At 33.8% G+C, this 19,119-nt stretch overlaps 4 non-coding genes across 4 annotated transcripts; 2 read left to right on the plus strand and 2 right to left on the minus strand.

Moving 5' to 3' along the window:
• Positions 1 to 1,485: 1,485 nt before the first annotated feature.
• TRNAV-CAC (transfer RNA valine (anticodon CAC)) lies at positions 1,486 to 1,558 on the minus strand. The gene has a single exon. It is a non-coding gene; the product is annotated as a tRNA-Val (tRNA).
• A 1,027-nt stretch (positions 1,559 to 2,585) lies between these two features.
• TRNAN-GUU (transfer RNA asparagine (anticodon GUU)) lies at positions 2,586 to 2,659 on the plus strand. The gene has a single exon. It is a non-coding gene; the product is annotated as a tRNA-Asn (tRNA).
• A 13,162-nt stretch (positions 2,660 to 15,821) lies between these two features.
• Positions 15,822 to 15,894, minus strand: TRNAV-UAC (transfer RNA valine (anticodon UAC)). The gene has a single exon. It is a non-coding gene; the product is annotated as a tRNA-Val (tRNA).
• Positions 15,895 to 16,888: 994 nt separating this feature from the next.
• On the plus strand, positions 16,889 to 16,962 carry TRNAN-GUU (transfer RNA asparagine (anticodon GUU)). The gene has a single exon. It is a non-coding gene; the product is annotated as a tRNA-Asn (tRNA).
• Positions 16,963 to 19,119: the final 2,157 nt, after the last annotated feature.

A 19,119-nucleotide genomic window follows, 5' to 3' on the forward strand; every position in this document is an offset into this window, starting at 1 on the left:
TCAAGACAGGTGGCACCACAAAAATTTCTGATTTCCGGTTTTACATTCTTTAAAAAAAAATAGTTAAAAATGCATTAGCACTTATGTTTTTAGAAATTCAAGTAGAGTAAAAACTTAAGTTTTAGAAACAGTGTTTAAGTGAAAGTGAAGTAATCAAAAGAAAAAAATATCCAAGTGTTTAACCATCTAACGGATTTATTTCTCATGTTTTAACATGTAATTGAAACTCGCCATCCTCATTTTCGATTACAGCGTTTTAGTGGTGCCATCTATGTGCGAAACAGGAAACAATTAACTACAAGTAAATGAAAGAGTTGAATAAATCAAGGAATTCTCTTAATGAAGTTCCCCCTAAATTAGTTAAGCAACTATAGTTTTACATTCTAAAACAATATCTGAAATTCATTATTCATATTTAATATTATATTAATTAAGCTAATTAACTGGCGACTGTTAATCGAATTTAATCTAGAAAGATTAATTTTTATCATTTTCTATAAAAGCAATTTTAGTTATTTTCATTTTAATATCTATTAAATTTTAAAAAAAGACAAAAAATTACTCATAACTGTGTGCTCATTTCAGCTGCAAAGGCTCAGTTTACGAAGCGGCAAAACTGTCTGTTTATATTGGTGAGAATCACAACTGATTAATTAATTACAAACGAAATTAATCAATAAATAAAAGAAGAAGAGAGGAGAAATAGCAAATTTTCGTTCGCTTTTTGTGAAATTAGCGCAGCAGAGCTCCTCTTAGCATTAGGTAAATTTAACTTCAATATTTTATTTTAATCTAAATAGAAATGCACTGCGTGCTTAAGCAAATTATAAAAATTAAATAAAATTTATGGTTGAAGGAAATAATATGCTTTTCATTTTTTTAACAGTACATATTTCCTCAAATAAAATGAATGAAATGAAAAAATAAAATTCCCTTGCTTAGATCAGAGTAAATACGTTTTTTTTTTTTTTTTTTATGATATGTTATCCGAATATTTATTTTTTTGGTTATTCCGGAGGAAATTTTACTTTGAACTTACGTTTAAATAAATGTAATCAGAAACTACTACCGATATAAGGTTTATTGAGTTTTTTAAATCAATCATTTCTTTTTAAAGTTTTTGTTCTACTAATATTTATTACTTAATATTCTCTAGTTATATAATGTTATCTCTAGTTATATAATAATACTTTAATAACAATGATTCTATATGTCAATTAAATAGAATTAAGATGGCTGCAGTAAAAATAATTGAAATATATATGATATTGGATAGTTATATAATAATACTTTAATAACAATAATTCTATATGTCAATTAAATAGAATTAAGATGGCTGCAGTAAAAGTAATTGAAATATATATGATATTGGATTATTCTATGCGTAAACACTGGGAAGTTTCCCTTTCTGCTTTTGAAATACTGATAACTAAAACGTAAGGTGTGAGAGGAGTATATACTATAAAAAAAAAAAAAAAAAAACACTGTTTCCGCCCGGGATCGAACCGGGGACCTTGCGCGTGTGAGGCGCACGTGATAACCACTACACCACGGAAACTTCACTACGGTAGAGCTAAAAATCGTTCCAGATCAAACTTCAGTCGTACTCAAAGAACCTAAACATATATTTCTTTGCATAATTTGCATGGAATATTGTTACAAGTAGTTGTAGAAAGCTGAACAGTCATAATTTGAAGTCATAATTTGATAACACAACAGAAGTCAGAATTTGCTTGCAATATATTGATTAGGAGCAGCAATAAGACGGGGTGTGTCAATTTACGTGCGCAAAGGAATTTTTTTTACGAACTAACATAAATTTCAGACAGCCGGCTCTTGCATGATATTTTTCGTTCTCCTGTAAGGCGCTAAATGCAAAAGGGAGAAAATTTTGACACGTAAATGACTTAACGCTCACTGCTTCAAAATTTTAATTTCAAATTTCAAAGATGAAAAACATTAGCGGAGAGAAAATTTCCTGCGAAAGAGTTCGAGTCGCCTTCTGAAATATAATCAAGTAGTGAGTAGTGTTGCTCTTTATATTAAGAAACTTTATGAGAGTACATAAACAATTATATTCAGTTTCAAAGGCATTAAAGTGCTTCTTTTAGTCATGCTGACATTAATCCATTTTTGCGAATTATTAGCCATTTATCTATAGCTAACAAGAAATTTTAAAAAGCATCATATAGCGCATGCATAAATACTATAAGAAAAATAATAAATAACTTAAAAGTGTTTAACTTTTTACACAATTTCGTAACAGAATTTTAAAATACATATATTTGCATTACTGCATTTACAAATTCATTTATGATTATGACCTCCCTCCCAAAGCCCTATTTTCGTTTTGAATAACAGGTGACATTTTAAGAGTGAACAACGAAAGTTCTTTTAAATTGACATAAATTTGAATTCTAAATTACATTCTTATTCTACATAGCATTAAATAAAATTTCAAACCTAAAACAAAAGTAAAAAACAAGACAAACAAACAAAAAAAAAAAAAAAGAAAGAAAAAGAAAGGAATAATCGGAGCACAAACAGGTTTTAATCTGTAAGTTTCTGATACGATCGTGTTCAAGGCCTCCGTGGCGCAATCGGCTAGCGCGTTCGGCTGTTAACCGAAAGGTTGGTGGTTCGAGCCCACCCGGGGGCGAGTTAATTTTTTATACAGCGCGAAATACGTTTCTGCTCAAAAGCGACGCAAAACTAAAATTCACAGGGAGCATTTCAATGTATCAAATTCGTTACCAGGTGGCGCTCAGAATAACGCTTAAAGTAAAGAGGTGATAAAAATAATCAATTAAATATTGCACAATTAAGTACTGTAATTAATTGTTTTGCTAAAAATGGATGTATTTTAAAGTACTAGGGCTAAGACCAAAAACATCACGCAGTTCTTTGCGATCTAAAATTGCTTACCGAGAGTATAACGTAATTTTGTAGAGGAAAATATATCGCGCCAGAAAATTTTTTTTCTTAATAATACTAATTTTAAAGTTTCTAATATTAATATTTGAAAGTACGCATATTATTTTTATAATCTTTCCACTTTACTTTATGTATAGCAATGTCCTAATTTAATTTGAAATACAAGTTAAAAATTTCACAAGCACGAAATTACTTTTTTCTGACCTCACAAAATGGCAACAGCTCGTAGAACTGACATTTTTACACGACTACAAACGTTTTTAATGTGAAGGTAAAACAAATATACAGATTATTAGGAAATACTTTAAAACTGTTTTTAAATCACTCAGTTTGTTGACGGATATGCAATCTTCTAACACGATTCGAAATACAAATTAAAAGTCTTCTATTGCAAGACTTGCAATAACTCTTATAACCGACAATTTGATTGGTGAAATGCGTTATAAATATTGTAATCTAGAAAAGTAACGTGAAGCGAAAAATGAAATGAATGATATTTTTATCGTTTTAAATAGCAGATAGGTAGGAAAAAAAAGAAAAGGCAGATGTTCTACTCAGGATAACAATAATATACAAAGATGTACCTACTCTTAATAAAACTGCCTTAAGCAAGAATGTACAGCTCATGCAAATGGAAAAATACTGAACTAAAAAGAAACAAGCTTTACAAGTACATCCCGAAAAACACTTTTTAAATAGTTATTTAATAAAATGCTTTGAACTGTTTTACTAAAATAATGAAACTTGCCACATGAGTTTGTTGCTATTTGTCTATGCAATAAATTACAATTAGAAAGAAACAACAATACGTGACATTTAGCAAAGAATTTGCTTATTACTATTATTATTTATTATTATGACTATGATGGTGTGTACTAGTCATCCTAATTATTAAATTCCTACTATTAGCTCGTGCCCACCAGCGGCCGAGCGGTAAAGTCGCTGAACACTGGTAGTTCGGTCCGAGGTTCGAATCCCGCGAACGGGCTGGCTGCATGGGTGTTTTCGTGGTTTTCCCCATGTGTAACGTGTATACGAGCCAGTTTCCCTTAGAAAGTCCTCCACGAAAGGCATCCCTCCTCTTAGGCAGATAGCCCTAGTGTGCTTTGCCATAATTAAATACACCAGCTACTATTAGCTCACACTCTCCCTATATCTTGTTCAAATTTTCAATCGTTAATAAAATACTTTTTATTTATCCACTCAAGTTCAAATACATTTTTTTAAACTTGTAGTGAATGACACTTGAAGTTAATACAAGTTTTTCACATATTAACTAGTAATATAAAAAAAATAAGTTCAAAAAAAAGTTTGAAAAAAAAAACAATTTTTTTTAATATTACTTGTTTGTTTACAAGGGGGAAAAAGGTTGAAAAATATGATAGATATTAATTCTGGAAAAACACTTCTCTCTATTTTAATTTGAATATTTCGGAATATTAATTGAAGAACTGGACTGCTCGAAACTCACTGGAAAGGTTCCTTGCAATAATGAAGCATTACAAGAGATGGACTGAATGACAAATTATACACTACCATCAGCTTCATCAATTAGAAACGAAAAAATTTTAATAATGTTAATAAAAAGTAACTAAAATAAAATTTTTCTTTGTTGAAGTAGGAATTGACTTTAATTTTTTTTTTAATATTACGTGTTATTACTATTTCTATTATTGACATATTTTACTCTGTAATTTGCTTTTTGGAATATTATTATTCTTCAGCTAAACATTTTTTATCGCCAGTTTTTCAGCAATAAAACACAGATTTTGTTTCTTTCACTTAACAGTGTTTAATATTTAATATAAAAATTAGAATTATTTTTTAAAAAAGCTTAAAACAGGAATGTTTTCCTACAGGATTGTCGAAAGATTGCAAAGACTGGAAAGATGTACTAAAAAAAATCAAGCAAATGGGTATAACAATGTTTGCACGAGAATGATTTCCTAAAAAGCAGATGAATTTTATTTATTTATCTGTTATTTGTTTGGTGTAAGAGTAAATATCTAGTTTGAAATTTCTGCGACAGATGGCTCTGCGTATTTCTAGCTATGATTTTAGTCAAAAGAGTATTAAAAATGTTTCATTCTCGTGCAAACAATGCATTGCATATCAATAAAATAATTATCTAAGGCAGAGGTCGTCAACCCTTAGAACTTCACAGACCACTACATGTATATAATTTTATATTTGGCGAACAACTAATATGAATTTAAGGGAAAAAAAAAAAAAAAAAACTTAAATCAGACCTTAGAAACAATATATTAATACGCAAAAACAATATTCAACTTTCCAATACATGTAATTCTAATTTTCATTTGTTAATATAATTTTCAAAACATTTGGTTTCAGCAGCATGCCTTTATGGAAATTCAGGTTATGCCCTTGATTATGAGTAACAATTAAAACACTATTAACATTTAACATATATTTTGTTCACATCGAAACAATTAAAACACTGCTAACACATATTTCGTTCACATTGAAAAATTATGTGAAAAGTACAAAAATCTTATCTTCTTGCACAGAAAGCTTTACATTTTCATATCACTGAGAAGGAACTTCATGAAAAGCAAAAAAAAAAAAAAAAAAACCGGTAAATGCAAAGCAATATCAATAAACTGAAAGTGTTATGCTACCAATGTTTAATTATTGTAAACATAATAATCATCGCTTACTCAGCAATAGCGTCATCGATCAACAGTTAGACAAAACAAAAACGGAAACTTTCAGTGATGCAATTATAAACAAGAATCTCATAAAAATCCATCAAGTTGCCTATTGACACGGAAAAAAACTGTGTTATTAACAACTACAATCGCATATGTTTTTAATTCAAAAGAATTCCAATTCGCGCTATTATTGATAATGGCAGCATAATGGATGGCATCTCTTACTTTCAAACGACGCTGGATGCACCTGCAAAAGTGGCTAAAAAGTCGCTAAATTCAGAAGGAATTTCACTAAAAGTAGTAGCTAAAATTAAAAAAAAGTATAATCCAGAGTCGTAGCTAGGGTTTTCAGCGCCCAGGGACAACTGAAGATTTCGTGCCCCCTACTGCTTGCCAAGGATGGAAAACATCTAATTCTAAAATGTCGTAACATCAGTTTGGCGCCCCTTGGATTCTGCGCCCGGGGACAGATGCCCCTCTTGCCCCCCTCTAGCTACGCCCCTGGTATAATCCATATTCCACAATAGGTTTGTTACTCGTCAGTTTTTAAACTGAATCCTCATAAAAATATAAATAATGTCCCCAGTTTTTCTGCGGACCATCAAAAAGTTTTCACGGACCACCAGTGGTTACAGGCTAGGGGCTGCCTATAGGTGGAGCAACTTTGTGCAAATCAGCCATTAGCTGCGAAGGCAGAAACTTTAATGATAGTACCCCAGTATAAAGGTTGTGGCACCTTTCTGAAGCTTCAAATTTAACTTGAAAACAGGAAAGTTTTATTGAAATGCTTGAACATTTATAAAAGTTTTGACTTGGTGAATTCAACCGGCCTGTTTGAAAGTACCGGCACTCTTATAAAGGCATAATTGAGGAGAATGCAGTTTGCGAACAACAGACTCTCTCCATTTTCATTTCTGTATTTAAAGAACTCATATCATAGCAAGCAAGAACGCTCCTGACGAAAATATGACACAAAGCTATGCAGTTCACATGTGTTCGGCAACTGAGGCTTTGGTCAATAGATGCCTGGCAACGGCAAACCTGGCATGATCAGTTGCAATTCCTATTATTTAGAGCGGATGAAAGAATTTCTCTGCGGAGAAAATCCCATACAGCAAGACCCCGCTTAACGCGGGGGATACGTTCCATCAAAGTAGAGCGTAATGCGAAACAGCGCTAAACGAGGCTATCTTTACATGTAAATATTGGGGTTAGGGGAAGATGGCTAGGAAATTGGTTAGGTATTAAATTTAAAAAGTATGTTTTTTTAATAAAAATAAAACCAAACATTTATTTCTTAAAGCCCAAATTAATACCACATTATTATTTCTTGCAAAAATAAAAACAAAATATAAATAACAAAACGAATATTCTTAAAAAAAAACAAATAAAATTCTAAGTCAGTCATATTTAGTTAGCCTTCCGCGTTTTCAGTGTTCTGTCTTTTTGTGACAAAAGCATCTAATGTTGTTTGCCTTTTTCTTTTGCGTTGTTCTCTTAAAAGTTCTTCATAAACGGATAGAGCATCTCTAACACCACGCCTTACTTTCGAGCTCCTGTCAAAATTCGGATCATTTTCAATGAATTGATCCATTATTTCAGTTATGGTAGACAAACTCCTTTTTACAAACGCCATCGAAAGTTCTTTTTGCTCTTCTTCTGAATCACTGCTGTCAACATTTTTGTTTTCTTCTTGTTCAGTTAATTCCTTGAGCTCATCATTAGAAAGACTAGCCGCTGCTTCTTGAATTATTTCTTCGACATCTTCCACATTTACCCCTTCAAAATATGTCTGTACAATACCGCACCAAACAAGAAATACAAGTACACTCTTTCGGATATGTATTTGAAACCTATCACTGCATAATATTTTGGGGAATCCCCGTATGCTGCGAGCGATTTCGTGGAATCCCCGGGTTGAAATAAAAGAGCGCTAAACCGAAACAGCGCTAAACGAAACAGCGTTAAGCGGGGTCTTACTGTATATCCTATAACCCGCATGTACTCATATCGCATGTACCGCATGTACGCATGTGCTTAAGGAATGAGATATAGATGAAGATACTCCATAGTATAAGATTAACTAAAGATTTAGGAAACAAGAAGTAGTTTTCAAAATGATTTAGCTAATGAAGGACTACTTATTCGTTTAAGGAAAGGCAGAAGAAGGAGGCTTCAAAGGAAAAAGATTTTAAAGGGAAAAGGTATAAAATTTCAAATAAAGGTTTCAAAGGAAAGGCAGAAGAAGGAGGCTTCAAAGGAAAAAGATTTAAAGGGAAAAGGTATAAAATTACAAATAAAGGATTTAAAAAGAAAAATTAAATTTTTCTGTAGAAGGTGGAAAGAATATGTTAACAAGTAATTCATAAAGATGGATTTCTTATTCGCTATATTAAGTAAAAAGATAAAGGATATATAGGAAGAAAATATATGTATAATGGAGGAAAGAAATTAAGATAGAAGAAAGGAAGATTTAACGAAGATTATATGAAAGGAAGATTAAAGGAAAGAGAAGAACGAAGAAAAGAAGAAGAACGAAGAAAAGAAGAAGAACGAAGGAATAAGTTTCAAACGTTTTTTACTAAGGACAAATTTCGACATTTTGTAAAGAATTACTTACAAAGATACACTTCATGAAGGACTCTAAAGTACTACTTTAAGATTTTTATTTTTATTTATTTTTTTTATATGGCACTATATGGCACACTATATGGCAATGTAAAAATCTTTTATTTATTAATAAATACTAGGTAAGCGCGGACGTGGGCAGAACCGATTAACCGTAATGGTAGGGGGATGGTGCCCACGTCCTCCGTTAGTACTACTACTACTACTACTACTAACTACCACTAAACTATAACCCGCATGTAAACAGGTTGTAGTGGCTTCATAAGAGTTCCTTTATAAATTTCTGGTACTTTTATGCAAGTCAACTACTGATCGAAAAGACAGAAAATGTGTATAACAATGACTAATTGCCCACACCCTCATATACAGATCAATTTCTAACTTGAAAAAAGAAACTTTTATAAATATACGGACATCTTTATGTCGAGGCTCTGCTATGCAAATCTGATTTTCGTTTGTTTTACTGATTAATTAAATAAGCAGAGATGAAATAAATCCATGGTATCTTTATAAAAATCTGTGAATTTGTACAAAGGAGATATCGACATTATGAAAAAGCGGAACTGGTGTAAAGGTGCCCTCATCGTTATGAAAAAACAATTGCATTGTGATAAACATATCACCAGTTTTATGTAAAACCCCGGACTTCATAACGGGGCGACACTTTTATGTCAATTGGCAAGGAAGCAGAATAATCATTTAAAGACTGGAAGACTGAAAGAACCTTTAAAATACTGCAAGAATTCTTTATTCTTCAGGGCAGTTTCTCTCTCTCTCTTTTTTTTTTTTTTTTTTTTTTTTTTTTTTTTTAGTCCAAAGGGATTTGAATCCCGAAGGACTATTAGTTTCGTTTTGGTATTTTGCGTCGGACTCATAAATGTCGGTTCACTTTTCAAACTGTTGCCACAAAATGTTAGAGTCCTGCATTATATTTGAAGAAATTAAATAATGAAAAATCTGCATAAATCTATGTATATTTCTCGTATTGTGATAAAACAACGGTACATAGAGTCATCTAATTTTGAATAACGTAATCCTCCAACGAATATGAGCATGTGGAAGACCAAATTTGAAATTTGAAATTTGTTTTATGATCGATTTCCTATTTTTAAAACTTTGACGAATTTTTGATTAACAAACTCAAGGATTTCAAAGCGAGCAATGGCAACGTTGTGCAGAAAAAACATTTTTATCTCCAGCGCGTGAGTCTCTGTATCGGAAATTCTAAAGATATGCTCGTTTTAAAACTATTTTGCGATATTGCTGTTGCACTGGATCTTATGGTTTAAGTGCGAGGAACATGATATTTAATAAAGAAAGGTAACACACAAAATGTTAAAAAACGCCCCTTTGGACGTAATTTAAAATCTGAAACATTTAAGATTTTTTTTTTTTTTTTAATTTTTTATTTTTTATTTATTTATTTTTTTTTACATTAGAAACGTCTTTTTACTCCATAACTTCAATCAAAACCAGTTCTCAAACTATTGCCTTTCAACAAAATATAAGATCTTTAATTTATCTTCAGATTTAGTCAACTTGTAACTGTTTTGCAAACTGAGCAATTTAAAAGCAATTAAAATTAAGCTAATTTAGGTCTTTTTCATTTTAAAAATTAAACACACATTTAAGTTTTAACAAATAACGGAAGCATAAACATTATTAATAGCTGAAGGAGTTGTGCAATAATTGAAACATATTTCTAATTCTATGCATTACATATATCGTGCAGAATCTTTTGGTGTTTAAAGCACAAGCAGCTTTTGCATTAAAACTGAAATATATGAAGCAAAGATTAACAGACGCCAAAGAAATAAACAAACTTAAATTTTATTAACTTGCTAATATGTATTTGAATTATATGCCGATTAATAAGATGTTACTTATTCTTTTTTAATGTGTCAGTTTTTAAATGTCATGATAACAATCAATCACTTTTCAGAAGCTATTTGAAACTTGCATAACAATGGTTCATTATCAAACAGAGGACAACTTAAGATCATCCTTTGAATGAAGGATTTTGTAAGATTGATGGACGACCCCAGTTAAAAGATCAGTACCAGACATTTAGCAACTGCATACATAAAAGGATTTTGTTTATGTCATAGAAATGACAACCCCTTTTCCTTTGCAGCATCTACTAAAATCAAATATCCAAATAAACTACCCTTTTGGAAGTGTATCTTTGATTCCTTGCATCATAATCTGCAAGGTTCACGAAACTAATTTCTGTAGAAATTCAAAGGCAAATTACCTTATTAGTTTACGCTCTATTTACACTTAACTAAGACGCTGAAGAACCTTACTAAACTGCCAAGCAAATTTTCATTCCGTTTTAGTTTAAAATCCTCAACACAAAATGTTATAGTTTGAACGCCTCATCCGCGAACATGAGCGCAAACACGCATGCGCCATTCGAAGAGTTATTCTTAAAATAGGGTGGGAGGATGGGGACTTTCTTTCTCTCCAGCATAGTTCTTTCCGGAGAAGAGACCTCTGATGTCGCAGCAAGTAATACCGCCCCTTTTTGGACGAGTCTATGAGATTTGGCAGAATGCCAACCAGGGTTGCGCTTGAGACGGTCGAGCTATATTAACAAATGTATAAAAGCAATTAAAGTACAGTGTTTTAACGAATGGTTTGCCATCACCGCAAATATCGTCTGCGCAAACAGTTTGCGATGGCGTGTTTGATCATATTTTGGCATTTGAAAGAATTAGACTTGCTTTAGAACACTTTATTCTTAATTTTGTATAAAAATATCACTATGATTAAGTAGAAGGTGTCTGAAACGGAATTATCGCGCTACCAGATCAGAACCATAACTTACTTCCAGTTCTGTTGCAAACTGCAATACTTGATTTACAAATTGTAATACTTGATTACTTTCAGTTGCAAATTACAATACTTGATTACTTCTAGTTCTGTTGCAAATATGATTTCAAATTGCAATACTAGTTTATAGAATATAGCTTTAGAATATCACCAAATCATGTGGGCAGCTTTAGATAACTAATGTTGTATCATATGACACTGTGAGGGTTTGCTACTGAAAGTTCAAAAACAAGGACTATGACATTCTACAAGCAGTGCGCTCTGGCCGGCCTACTGATGTTGATGAGGCCCGCCTGCGAGAACTTTGGGAAGAAGATCAATATGCTATCACTCGAAAGCTTGCTAAGGAGTTAGACGTTCGTGCCATTTCCATTAGTCACGCTATGCATCGCGTAAACTTGACGTACAAGTTCAATCGCTGGGTGCCACATGATCTGATTCAAGCAGATAAGGACATATGTGATCGGGCCTGCACTAATCTGTTATAATATCAATGCAAGGACAATATTCTGGATCGGATCGTCCCTTGCGATGAAAAATGGATTTACTTCAATAACACAGGCCGAAAAGGGGATTGTTCTGCGCCGGGTGAGTCCCGTGCCAGAGTGGGAGTAGTTTCAACAGCTCCGGTTATAATGCACAATGCCTGATTTTAAAATACCACCAAACGTTGTATAACATCTCGCGTAGCCGAGATCAGTATCGCACAGCAGTAATTTAGTTGAACGTCGAACTGAGTTCCGGCGCAAAAAAGTAATGTTCTGTCAAAATAATGCAAGACGACATGTGTTTTCATTCACCGGGTGGATATTGTACGGACTCGAATGGGATCTTTTGCCACAACCAACATATAGCCCCCACATAGCTCCTTCAGATCTCTGCCTTTTTTCACAGTTGCAGTTACATCTTGCTGGCGCTATCTTCCACTCTACACAGAACGTCCGAAATGAGGTGGTTGATCTGTTTTTGGACTAAGTTTCTGGTTCGTAGGCTTTGAAAAACTACCAAAACATTGGCAGAAAATCATAGATTTGGGTGGTGATTAACTCGCACTAAAGATACTGCTTTCATGTTTTTTCTCCTAACTTTATTAAGAACGATTTTTGGAGGAAAACGTTCATTATAACCAGATATTTACTGGTTCTTCAAGTTACGTTTCAGCAAAGGAGATGACCAGAACTTCATTTCCACTGTTTGTTGACAAAGAATACACTATGCTCTCTTACGTTAAAACAGGAAATTAAAGCTTATTTTCCTTTTCCTCCGTCCGATTTGACTCATAACCATGCGGAAAAAAGGTCGAGTCGCGTAATTTTCCCAACACCACTTCCTTTCCGTTTAGCACTTTTCGATTCATTAAAAGCATAGAATGGAGGCTGGATTGAACTACAGCTTCAGTTATAAATATTTTATTTGTCAAATGCCATTTACATTGGCCATTCCGTCATTAAACTCCAAAGCGCTGAAATCTACAAGAAAAATTTGTCAGTGCTTCACACTTGTACAAATGCTCCACCATCATTGGCCGTCCACTATTACATAAAACACACAACGGTGAATCAGCTAGTCCAGTGCGAAATAAATGATTCTGTAGACAGTCATGCTCCGTCAATACAGTTGCGGTAACAGATGCAACCACGTACAGTTGCGGTAAAAGATGAAACCGCAACTGTTCGCGGGTTGTCAGGAACAAAAGCTGGGTTTGTTGAGAGAACACTCCAAAGCTTGCCTAAAGTCCTCGTGGCAAAATCTCTAAAAGTCTTTTGATATATTAGCGATGTCAGAAGCTTAATATAATGGAGGCTTGCACTCGTTTTTGGCTTTTGGAGAACCGTAGCCCCCTTTTCCGCAAGCATATCAGCCATCTCATTCCCATAAATACCGCAGTGTGAAGGTACCCATTGAAAAGATATCTTGTGGGCAAGTTCTTTTATGACTTCCTGACACTGTTGAACGCATATGCTCTTACACTCTTAGTAAGAGGAGATGGCATGTATTGCTTAAGTCGAATCAGACAGTACAACAGCCTTCCTGAACGAGCTCTGACTCAATGATAATTGTTGGAGAGTCACATGAATGGCTTTGCGTAAGCCCCTACAGGTGCATAGAAACTGAAAAGCTTGCTAAAACTCCACCTTCAACCCCCTGGATCCTATAGGTTAGAGAACCATCCGTGTATACATAGAGTCTCTCTACCACAACCCCATTTAACACCTGCTGAGGGTTTAAGGATAGGTAATCTACGCTTCGCCTTAGCAGCTACATGCTCTGCATGCTTTCTCCAACTTAAGCGCTTGTCGAAATTACAGCCAAGATAGGTGTGCTGCATAATCCGTTCACGATCCATGTGATTCCAAGATGTCTGGTAGATCGTTAATGAAAATGCTAAAGAGAATAGAGCTAATAACTGTGCTCTGAGGCAAACCCGTTTCAACTTGTTTATATTTTGAAGTGTTGGTGCCATAACGAGTAGCACAAAAACGTTGGGTCAAGAAATGTTTTACCCAAAGGAACATTTTTCCACCAACACCGAATGTCTGGATTTTTTGAACAGCTTTTAACTTCCAAACGTTATCATACGCCGCTTGGAAATCTACGTAAACAGCCAGTACCGAATTTTGTACATCAAGTGCATCTTTAATTGACTGGCTTAAGAATACGACTTGTTGACTTGTAGAATGGTAATTTCTAAATCCCGCTTGTTTGGAAGCTATTAAGCCATTGGTTTCTAAGTACCACTTAAGACGGGAAACAATCATTCTCTCCATTATCTTTGATAACACACTAGTTAAAGCAATTGGACTATAGCTGTCCAAATCCTGCTGTGGTTTGTTCTTTTTCAAAATTGGGATCAAGATGGACTTTTTCCAGACAGCAGGAACAGTCGAGTTCCAACTCTTATTATAGAGCTTCAGGAGGACATTCAGGGTGTGTTCGCCAAAATTCTTTAAAAATTCGATATGGATATTGTCTGGGCCTGGACGTTTTTACATTTTATTTGTCCAATAGCTCCCCACAATTCAGAAATAGTAAAATCTCTATTAAAAACCGAAGATCCCCGAGGGCTAGAATAAAATTTCTCGATAATTGTTTTCTTAAGGGTCTTTTGACTCTTCTTTAGATAGCTTTTTAAGCGCTGCCTTTTGCAATAAAAGGAGTTAAAAGCATCCGCAATGACCAGATCATCCGTCAGTATTTTTGAACCTACTTTCATGGGTTTTCTTACATGAACACTCTCTTCCTTTTTCACTCCATTCACAAAATTATAAACCTTTTTTCCGTCCTTTCTATAATTTATATTAGCCAATGAAATCATTAAAGTATTTTTTCTTTGCCGCAATAATTTCTTTTCTAAGGATGGCTACACTTCTTCTCCCTCTTCGGACGACCTTAGGATTTTTTTGTTTGTTCAGCAAAATTTCGAGATTCAATGGACATACCCTTTAATTCAGTCAATTTATCATTACAGAAAACTTTGAACTTTAGTTGTTTCCTTAGTTGTACCTCTTACTTCATTGCGGTTGTCAAAATCAATTCAGAAAAATAAGAGAATGCCTTGTCAATGCTCGTCTCAGGTGTCTGGGAAAAGATAGTGTCAAGTTCCCAGCAAAAGTTTTCTCATTTCGCCTTCTTAAAATTCCACCTATTTCTCACTTTATTTACTAAAGGGTAATAGGATTATAATCTATTAATAATTACTAAAGGGTAATAGGATTATAATCCAAAACTGATCGTGATTATACGATGTCCAGAACCAGAATCATAAATGAGTTCTCTTCTTGCATCCCCAGGTAAATCAACAGTGGCTAAAATCAGATCGGGATTTGTACCATTTCCATTATAATAAATATAAGAAGGAATAAATAATATCGGTGTTCTGGTAGATTAGTTCCAGTCTGGTTAGTTAATTAGGTCCTCCATTATCCTCCCAGAATGGTTAGAATCGTTATAATTCCATCGAGGGCTATCAGCGTCAAAATTTCCACAGAGGATAGTTTTATTAAGAAAGGAATGACCCTGTAAGTTTAATTTATTATTGTTCGCTGGGCTATGACAAGCATAAACAGTGAAGTGTTTTTTTTTTTTTTTTTTTTTTTTCTTCAAATGTCGATTTTAACCAGCTCAGCATCAATATGAAAGGGTAAGTCACTGATAATATTGAATTTGGAAGTCAAGTTCTTTTTAATACCAACCAAGATTCCATTAGTGATTCTTCTTGATTTAGGCAAGGGCTCTAGATAGTAGTTATCAAACGAGTAGTATTTCATAGCGTTCCTAGACAAATTTGCCTCAAAAATAAGAAATACATCTATTTGTCGATCATTTATAAGCTGTATTTTCTTTTCTTGGGAAAAAAAAAACCCCATATTCCATTGGACAATCACTAAGGGCTGTTTGTCCTGTTTTTGGTTATTCCGGAGAAAATTTTACTTTGAACTTACGTTTAAATAAATATAATCAAAATCTATCGATATAAGTTTTGTTTTTCAAATCAATCATTCCTTTTTAAAGTTTTTGTTCTACTAATATTTATTACCTAATATTCTTTAGTTATATAATGTTATCTACCTTAATAACGATGATTCATATGTCAATTAAATACAATTAAGGTAGCTGCAGTGAAAATAATTCAAATATATATATGATATTGAATTATTCTATGCGTAAACACTGGGAAGTTTCCCTTTCTGCTTTTGAAATACTGATAAATAAAATGTAAAGGTGTGGGAGAGTATAAAAAAAAAGAAGGACTGTTTCCGCCCGGGATCGAACCAGGGACCTTGCGCGTGTAAGGCACACGTGATAACCACTACACCACGGAAACTTCGATTTGATGATTCTAAAAATTGTTCCAAATCAAAATTAGTATTAAAACTGCAGTTATATTCAAATTAACTAAACATTTATTTCTTTGCATAATTTGTATGCAATATTGTTACAAGTAGTTATAGAAAGCTGAACAGTGCACAACAGAAGCCATAATTTGCTTGCAATATATTGATTAAAAGCAGCAATAAGAGGGGGTGTGTCAGTTTACGTGCGCAAAGTAATTTTTTTGCTAACTAAACTTGCATACATTTCAAACAGCCGGCTGTTACATGATATTTTTCGTTCCATTTTTGCATTTAGCGCCTCGAGGCGCTAAATGCAAAAGGAAGAAAATTACGCAACCTTATTCTCACTGCATCAAAATTTTCCTTTCAAATTTCAAAGAATAAACATTAGCGGAGAGAAAATTTTCTGCGAAAGAGTTCGGGTTACTTTCTGAAATATAATCAAGTAGCGTTGCTTTGTAATCCTCTTTATATTAAGAAATTTTTTGAAAGTATATAAACACTTATTTTCAGTTTCAAACGCATTAAGGTGTTTCTTTAAATTATGCTGACTTAGTCCATTTTTGCGAATTATTAGCCATTTTTTTATACCTAACAAGAAATTAAAAAAAAAAGCATCATATTACAGCGCATGCACAAATATCATAAGAAAAGTAATAAATATATAAAAGCGTTTGACTTTTTACGCAGGAAGCACTTTTGCAGCAGCATTTTAAAGCAAATATATCTGCATTACTATATTTATAAATTCATTTATGACCTAAGGAAGAGCTCAGTTTTCTTTTTGAATAACGGAAGATATTTTAATAGTGAACAACGAAAGTTCCCTTTATCTTACGTAAATTTGAGTTGTAGAACACATTCTTATTCTACATAGCATTGAATAAAATTTCAGACCTAAAAAAAGTTAAAAAACAAACAAAAGAATTAGACGGAACATGAATAGTTTTTAATTTGTAAGCTTCTGACAGACGTTCTCGCAAGGCCTCCGTGGCGCAATCGGCTAGCGCGTTCGGCTGTTAACCGAAAGGTTGGTGGTTCGAGCCCACCCGGGGGCGAATAGAAATTTTTATACTGTGTGAAAGAAGCTTCTATTGAGAAGTAATTTGCTAAGTCACGAAACTTCACAGAAAGCACTTCAAAGCGTTGCTTACATTTAAAGTAAAATGGTATAAGCAACTCCTATACGAGCAATGTTAAACTGGCCATTTTCGATGTACCTTTTCTCAAAATCTGCTGTAGATAAGCGCTTGAAATTTTTCGTGTAATTAAAGTATACCTATCTCATTATACTAAAATGAGATTTTGAAACATTTTGAATTTTAGAGTAATTTACAGAATATTTTGTTAGGCATAGTAAAATTTAGCGCTTTTCTCACACACACACAAAAAATTAATTTTTTTTTTCCTAAGTTTATCACAAAAAGCTCATTTCAGTAAATATTAGGAAACCTAATAAATAAGCCATAAAAATTTTAGATAAATGTGAGCAGTAGTTTCCGAGAAAAGGTGCAACGAGTATAAAAAAATCACGTTTGGGGAAAAACGCGTTTTCATGTAAAAATCCTCATTGATCAAAGCAGTCGATGAGAAATTCGAACTAGATTTTTTACAGTTCCAATTTTCATAGAGATTAAAGAATGGTATTAAGATAAAAGTGTACAGAACTTGAAAATGCAAATATCCGATATCACAATTTTTTGAAGATTTTGGGGTTCCAACACTCTTTAACTGCAGATCACAGTCCTCCTTAAAAGGCTATATAAATAATCAATTAAATATTATTTAAATTGTTTTGTTAAAAATGCATGTATTTTAAAGTACTAAGCCGTACACCAAAAGCATTATGCAATTTTTATACTACAAAAATACTACGACTTCACATATAATTTCATTAAAATTCTTTACATTTGTACAAAATACGTAGCGATGTTTTGTTACAAACGCCTGTTCAGAGCTTCGAGTAAAGTATTTACTTCCGATTTATCAGTTTTAGCCAAAATATGGTATGTTGTTATCATTGATATAAACGCCGTAAATATTATAACTGAATCGTATCGGATTATACTTTAATGTAATTTTTCATTAAAATCTGTTACGGGTTTCTAGTAAAGTACCACGTCTGGTTTTCCATTAAATACTATTATGGGCTTTCTGTAGGGCTGCGTTCAGACGGCGGCGTAAAGAGCATAGAGGCATAGTCATAAGGGCATAAAATACGGGAGTTTCGTTCACACTTGCGAGAACGGGGTGTAAGCCGTGGCCAATGAGAGAAGCTAAATTTGCGCATCCGTGGATGTGTCTACAACTTTCCCGCGCTGTTCTCCTGCTCGATTGATTTCCCGCGTTCGCTCTGCTTGTTTTGTAACAGCGAAATCTTCTGTAGAACGCCGCTTTGTTTAAGCTTCGCTGTGATTGGTCGACGTTTATCCCGAATTTGGCATAATATTGAAAACTTTGAACCCTTTGCCACGAGCCCTAAACCAGATTTTGTGACGTAGCACAAGACTGGTTGCCTTGGAAACGGAGCTTTAACCACTTATGCCCTTTACGATTCCGTCTGAACGCAGCTTAAAGTACCACTTTCGTTTATTGAGTTTTACCCAAAATCTAATCAACTCTTTACATGAGTGCAGAAATCTTAACTACAAATTATCGAGCCTCCAAACCGGTATATAATATAGTGGTTAGCTTCTCTGACTGCCGTGCTGAAGGACCCGGTTTCAAATCTCGGAGAAGGCATGGATATTCGTAAATGTATAGTGTCTGTGCGGCATGGGGGCACTCTAAGTATGAGGCTAGCCGGAAGTCCTCTCAAGAGGTTGGTGGGAGGAAAAGAGGGATGTGAGAGACCCGTCCCCCGGGGTGCTCTCTATCAAAACTGGGGGGTGGTACTGAGCTAAATCGCATTGCCACCTGTAAGGAGTTAAAAGCTGTTGCCAACGACAGACGTAAACTTGCACTCCATGCCACGAGAAATTTCGTAGGCTTGGGCTAACTATAGAACAGACAAGGGAGCATTATCAATAACAACAACGAAAAATAGAAATTTTTGGAAGTTTCAATTATGAATTATTACCGAAGAAAAATTATCCGTATAGACACATGGACAGCCAGAGATCATTGTAAAAATAGTAAAAAGGTGTTGTTTTTATTCATTGAAAACTCACTTTCGAATTTTTGAACCGAAACCTCTTACCTATATAAATAGGTTG

Source organism: Stegodyphus dumicola, chromosome 6 (assembly GCF_044657685.1).
Source record: "Stegodyphus dumicola isolate Sdum_Otavi_A_Nest chromosome 6, ASM4465768v1".
NCBI lineage: Eukaryota > Metazoa > Arthropoda > Arachnida > Araneae > Eresidae > Stegodyphus > Stegodyphus dumicola.